We start from the raw sequence: 6435 nt of genomic DNA, 5'->3' as shown, positions 1-6435 counted from the left end.
TTTTATTGTCAGACTGATTTTAAAACTTGCATATTATCACTGAGAGCACCGTAGGGTAAAATCGGAGCACTGTGAAGCTGATCCGTTTTGTGCTCACTGTTTGTCAGCAAGGCAGACTCTGCTTTGAAATTGCTCTTCCCTTATTCGTTCAAATAATGATTTAATTTCAAGTGAGTAACTCTAGGGACCGATCTCTTTATGTTGGGCCTATTTTTGGAGGTACTAGTCCCCAGATTTTGTCTTTATGAGATTTATAAGGAGACTGATTGAGTAGATTTTGCCGTTCTGTTCTGCTGCCTCCCCTGTAACGTATCTCTTGCCTTCTCAAAAACATCTGGCTTCTCTTCTGAGAACCTGTTGATCTCTATTCTTTATGCTTCCTTGAAAACATCTTCATACTTGAGCAAAAATCCAAAGCAGAGGTCAGTCTGCCAACTTTTATTTCTTTTATTATTATTTTTTTAAACCGTGCTGTAGGCAGGTTGTTTCTGATTGGTGTGGAATTGTTTGTAATATCGCTTCAGTGTGACAATCGGCTTTCAGAAAAACAAAAGCTGTTTCATGAACCAGGAGGCTTTTTTTAATATATGTTTTATATTAATATGTTTCCAGGATGATAAATATCACTATAGTTCTTATTTTCATTGGTGTTTATATGGTCGCTTCTTGGCCTCTGGGAGGGTTATAATAATTCTGCTGTCTCAGGTTCTTCTTAATCTTTTTTCCGTATATGTCACCAGTGGTAATGACCAGCTCCAGTGACTGCTGCAGACAGTCAAAACCTTTACCTGGGCAGAGCCGTGTTGTCTCAGGACTGTTTGCAGACAGTGGTCTCTAGCCCTGTCGCTCCACACCCGTGTCTCTCCACACCCATTCCTACGTAGGGCGCGTGCACAGCGCTCTACACTTCTAAAATACTAAAGAAGCCTTTTTTAAAGGTGAAGAAAGGAATCCAGAGGACCTGATACTGTTCAGCAAGTGTGGCAACAGCCTTGCTGGAGTGTGGTCCGGTCTCAGATGATCTCTCCTTGTCGTGCTGTGCTCTGGGGAGCTCTAGCTGTTTCTCAGCCCCCCAGGATGTGGTTTTCACGCAGATCTCTTACTACGGGTTTGCCCATTTCACACAGGTTACTGGAGAACCCCCTGCTTCACAGGCGTCTGTGAGTGGGATGCTGGGGACCTAAGGTTGGCCAGGCCGGCAGGAATGACTACCTTCCTCCTTGGCAAGGCTCCTAGAATCACTTGTTGATGATGTTGCCAGGATCAGGGCTTGCGTACCAAAACAGAATAAACCAGCGCTTACTTCTTCCAATAGCTCAAAGTAGCCAAGTGATTTCTTTCTCTCCTGGATCATCCAGCTGATGCGTTGAATGTTTCCATAAAAGTTCACTCAGGCTTGAGCTTTGCTCTTCCACATCCTGCCAAGGGTCTCTCGTGATTCTAATTTAACCACAGATTTGCGTTTATTTTTTTCCTGCCACCATGTGTTAAGGCCAGGTCTAGTACTTAGCTACACGCAGCTTGTTAAAGGAGATAAAAGGTCCCCCGTGTTTGAGAGATGACGCTAAAAACTAGTGCCATCCAGATTTTTCATACACTGAAATACATATTTTATGTAACTGTAAATGAAACTTGGGCACCTTCGGTGTGTAAATAAAGGTGTCTGCAGCTGTTACTAGCTTTAGACGCAAGGGAAAGAGAGTAGATTTAGGGCAACAGTTTTAAATTGGACTTTGAGGTGTCCCAAGTTATATTGTCTGTGGGGGTGTGTGTGTGTTGTTTGTTTTCCTCTCTGTAAGAAATAAGCACCTGAAAGGGATGTTACTGACTTGTGCCGGTAGATGGAGACTGGCTGGCTGAAGGGCCTGATGTGGAACTGGAGCTCGGTGCTGCGTTTTTACTTTTTCTGGCTATGCGTAACGACTGCAGTTAGCATCTTTTAATTATCACACCTTGCTGGTCAAGAAACCCTGGGGCTTCTGTTTTCGAGACACTTTGAACAATGAAAATTTAAGGTTGATTTCACAAGGAGCCTACCACCAATTGCATCATATTTCATTTTATTTCGGTTCAGAGCTGGTGTCCAGCTGATAAATGCTGTAAACATGCACAAGAAGTTGGCATTTGCTGTTTTGCTAATAGGGGAAGTGTTACTGTTAGAGATGTCTTGTGATAAATTCCCATCTAAGATTAGGTCTGAGGTAAATACCGTGTCCTGGTTGTGGGGTGATTGTGGACATAAAGTTATCTATACAAAGTGTAAGTCCTTTCTCTAGTACCGTTTTATTTTGATACATCTTTTCATGCTACAGCAAAGGACCAGGGGAATGTGCATCTCACCAGCAGCTAAAGCACTTACCTATACTAATAAACCCTCCTGGCAAACCCTGATGGGAACTTCGCTGTGGTCGTGTAAGATTGACTCGGAATTAACCCTTAAAACATCACCAAGATGCCCATCTTCCACAGGATCACACTTTTCCAGCTGTGTTTTAACTGGTCCGTTATGTGTACCGTTTGTGAGGCTCCAGAGTCATGATCTGGTCGTTCTCCGCACAGGATTTAGTATAATCTAATTTCCACAAGGATTTAAGTGTAGTTAAATCTGCCGCAGCGTATGCCCGGAGGGCTCGCCGAGCTGCTCCAGCAAATGATGTGTGAGAGGCCCCTTCCCGTGCTGCAATGATGTGTTTAACCCGTGGAGCAGGGCAGTCTCATGGGAGCTCTGTGTTTCATTAACTTCTACCTCCAGACTTTTAAAAAAGTTAACTATTGATGGATTAGGCAGAGAGGAAAAGCTTTCCTGTATCTCTTCAGTCATTTATGCTTTTTAAATCGTTGTAACTTCATGAAAAGCAAGGCCAAGTGCAATAATTAGTTTTCTAAAGCAAACCTTGACGTAATTTTCAATGAGGCGCCAGGATCGGTTTGGCTGGAGCTCCCTCAACCCCTGAGCTTGCAAATATTTACCCAAAGCTCCCGCTAAGGACCAGGCCAGCCGGAATACGACACTTTGTTGGGATTGCAAGAAGAGATTCAGGGGTGGTTTGTTCCCAGCGGCGTCACGGCTTGCGGCTCCAGAGCACGGGCGCTTTCTGAGGAGAAGAGAGGGAAGGCGGCCAACCCCACCTGGCAGCTCTGCCAGCCCCACACGGATCCGGCCGCGGGGCGCTGTCCTGGCACCGCCATGCCCGCGGCGGCTGCAGCTTCGCTTCCCCTTGTTTCCAGAAGGGTTAAAGCATCAGCCCGGGGAGGCGGGAGCCTGAGAGGTGTCCCTGAGGGGTGTCCCCGCGGGACGCAGGCCCCGCGTTGGGCCTACCCCCGAGGAGGGGCCCGCCCGCAGCCCCCGCCACCCCCGCGCCACGGAACGCGGCCCCCGGGCTGCCGCGGGAGGGCGGGCGGGCGGGCGGCAGCTCGCCGGGGCTGACGGGCCGCGCCCTGAGCGGGCCGTGGGCCAGCGGCAGGGAGCGCCTCGGTCCCCGGGGAGGTGGGGGGAAAAAAAAATGAGAGACGGAGGGGAAGAGAGAAAAAAATTCGCTTCCCGACGAGGATGGGATTCGAACCCACGCGTGCAGAGCACAATGGATTAGCAGTCCATCGCCTTAACCACTCGGCCACCTCGTCACGACGATCGGCTTTCTCACCCAGCCTCTAAGAAAGTACGCCGACCGCTCCTGGCATCTTCTCCCGCCCTCCGCTCCCTCTGCGAGATGGCGCCGGCTGCTCGGCCCTTCGCTGGCAGAACGCAGAGCGAGGCCACCGCGCGGGGACCGAGCCACCCTGCGCGGGCCGGCCGCTGCCGCGCCAGCCTCATCGCTCCGGCTGCGGGGCGTGCTGGCGAAGGGAAATACTGAAATGGCAGGCACCGGGCTGATTCCGCGGAGGCCGCCATGTTGTACGGACCGCTGGGGAGCGCCATGCTGTACGGCGGCCGCTGTACAGCGCCGCTCTGCTGTCGTCACAACGGCGATTTGGCGCGGGGCGCAGGCGCGCCAGGCGGCGGTTAGATTTGAATAGCGAAGCGGCGGCGGCGGCCCAGCCCTATGGGAGCAGGGGGGCCGGGGGGCAGCGGCGGAGAGGAGCGGGCAGCGCCCCGCCGGCGGCAGGCGTGAGGGCCGTCTCCGGAGCAATAGGTGAGAGCGGCCGCGGACGGGTCCCGGCGGGGGGAAGGCGGGAAGAGGCCGGGCCGGGGGAGCGCGGGAGCGCCTGAGGCGGCGGCCGTTGCCTGTCGCTGGGGCGGATCCTGCGGGGTAACGACGGGTGAAGGGAGGGCAGACAAAGGGCGGGAGGAGAAGGTCGGTCCTGCTGGCAGCAGAGGCCTCCCCCGCACGCCTGGCGCCTTTAGGAGCGAGGTGGAAAGAGGGTTGAGCGGCATCGAGCCCGGGCCTGAGGAGATTTCACCTGAGGTAGCTGGAGTCGGGGACAGCCTCGAAGCGTGAGGGGAATCGCCTGATAGACCGACCGATAAATGCAGCCCTGATCAATGCGAAGCAATTCACGTTTGGGAAAACGCCGATATAAGTGACAACGAGGCGTAAATGAGCATTTGGAGGTCGTTCTGGACAGTGCTCCCAGGCTGTCAGCCCTGTCAGGGCCGTAAAGGAAACAACGCCGGGGACGGTGAGGGAGACAGCTTGAGAACAAAAGGGAATCGTAAGGAGAGACTACACAGATTCTTACTCTTAAAGGGGGGAAAGACCGAGGAGGGCTTGGATGGGCATCTGTAAGATCATGAATGAACTGAAAAAAATTCATGGAATGATTCTTCATGTTCGCAGTGTAGAACTGAGAGGTGCTTAATTATGAAAAAGCATCTCTTCTTATTCTTATATTTGATAAAGAGAATAACAAAGCATTTCAACTCGCCGCTATATGCTTGTAGGTCAAAGATATGTAAATAAGTTCAAAGAAGGATTAGAGAATGACTACCGAGCATGTTGATTGGGACATGAATTCCAGATTAATAGACCTCCTAATAGCAGACTCCTAGCAGACCGAAGGAGGCTTTCTATAGCCATGCTCTGTTCTTTTGCTCTTCTCTAGACACCTGTACGCACGGCCATCTTTTATGTCACTCCTTTGTTGTGTTTAGTCTGATCCAGTACAGCAGTTCTTATGTCCAAAGCATTCAGGCTGCTGGCCGGGGAGCCACCGTGGGGATGCCTGCCTGAAAGCAGTGTCTTGGGTTTGTTGCCTGAAAGCCAAGGCCTCTCCAGCTACCTTTTTGACTGGTACTAACATAAACCTGCTACGTCTTTGGTGAGAGGAATTAGTCTGCAAAAATAAATTAAAAATTAATAAAGTTTGTTTCATCAAATCAGCTTCTATGTCCAAGTACAATGTCATTCTGGGAAACTTCTCTGGCTCTTATTTGTTATACCTTCACATCTAATGGTGTCTTCAAAATTGTGCTTTTTTTTTTCTGTTTAAGCAAACAGAAATTTACTGGGAAAAAGTCTGTTGGTTAAGTTTTCTCATCGTGCTTTTTTGCCCTGCCTGAACATCGTCTTTGAGCAAACTGATATTTCTGAAAAGATTGTTCCTCTTCCCTCCCCCCTGTAATTCAAACTCTACTCTGCCTTGTGAGCAATATCCCAATAATATGCAATAGTATTTTATGTGATTTAGCATTTTGCTAAATCTAGAGATTTCTTTTTCCTACATAAGGCTTAGTTTTAGCTTGGAAAATAAGAGTCAGTTTGTGGTTTAAATCACCTACAATGAGGTAACTGGCTTGGTGGGCAAGGGGAGAGCAGTGGATGTTGCTTATCGGAGGGAAATTATCAATGTGCATGAATACCTGATGGGAGGGTTTAAAAAGACAGAGCCAGGCTCTTCTCAGTTGTATCTAGTGAAGGAATAAGAAGCAATGGGCACAAATTGAAATACAAGAAATTCCATTTAAACATAAGGGAGGAAACAAATACAGTGAGGATGGAACAGGTTGTCCAGAGAGACTGTGGGGTTTCCTCTTTGGAGATACTCAGACCTGGAATGGACAATGTCCTGAGCGACCTGCTGTAGCTTTGAGCAGGGGGGTGGATTACATGATCTCCAGGAGTCCCTGCAGACCTGAGAGCCTGTGATTCTGTGAAATGCAAAAGCTGAGCAGTTCTGCGTAGGTGTCTCTCTTTCTACTTGTAAAACTTAATTGTAAGTTTTACAAATCACTTAATCCTTGCTTAGGCAAGGATTTCTCTTACAACGTTGCTGGCTGAGGTTTAGCAAGGGGAGAATAAAGTAACGTGATAAATGCTGACAGGTTGCTTATAGCTCTCCTGTAAGTATACTTTGCATAGTTATTGGTGGAGTGATGCATGTAGATAAAGATCATCATTGAAATCTAGGAAATAGCACAGAAAATAGTGTTTATTGATCTTGTAGTGTTGATTCTGTGATACTTTTTTTTTGTGGTCTTTGTGAGGTCCATGGGAG

At 49.0% G+C, this 6435-nt stretch overlaps 1 non-coding gene across 1 annotated transcript; it reads right to left on the bottom strand.

Annotated features, from left to right (window-relative positions):
- Positions 1-3542: 3542 nt before the first annotated feature.
- TRNAS-GCU (transfer RNA serine (anticodon GCU)) lies at positions 3543-3624 on the bottom strand. The gene has a single exon. It is a non-coding gene; the product is annotated as a tRNA-Ser (tRNA).
- Positions 3625-6435: the final 2811 nt, after the last annotated feature.

The sequence above is a fragment of the Aptenodytes patagonicus genome, chromosome 7, assembly GCF_965638725.1.
Source record: "Aptenodytes patagonicus chromosome 7, bAptPat1.pri.cur, whole genome shotgun sequence".
Lineage (NCBI taxonomy): Eukaryota > Metazoa > Chordata > Aves > Sphenisciformes > Spheniscidae > Aptenodytes > Aptenodytes patagonicus.
Note: the sequence above shows the minus strand (reverse complement) of the source record. Positions and strands in the feature narration are given on the sequence as shown.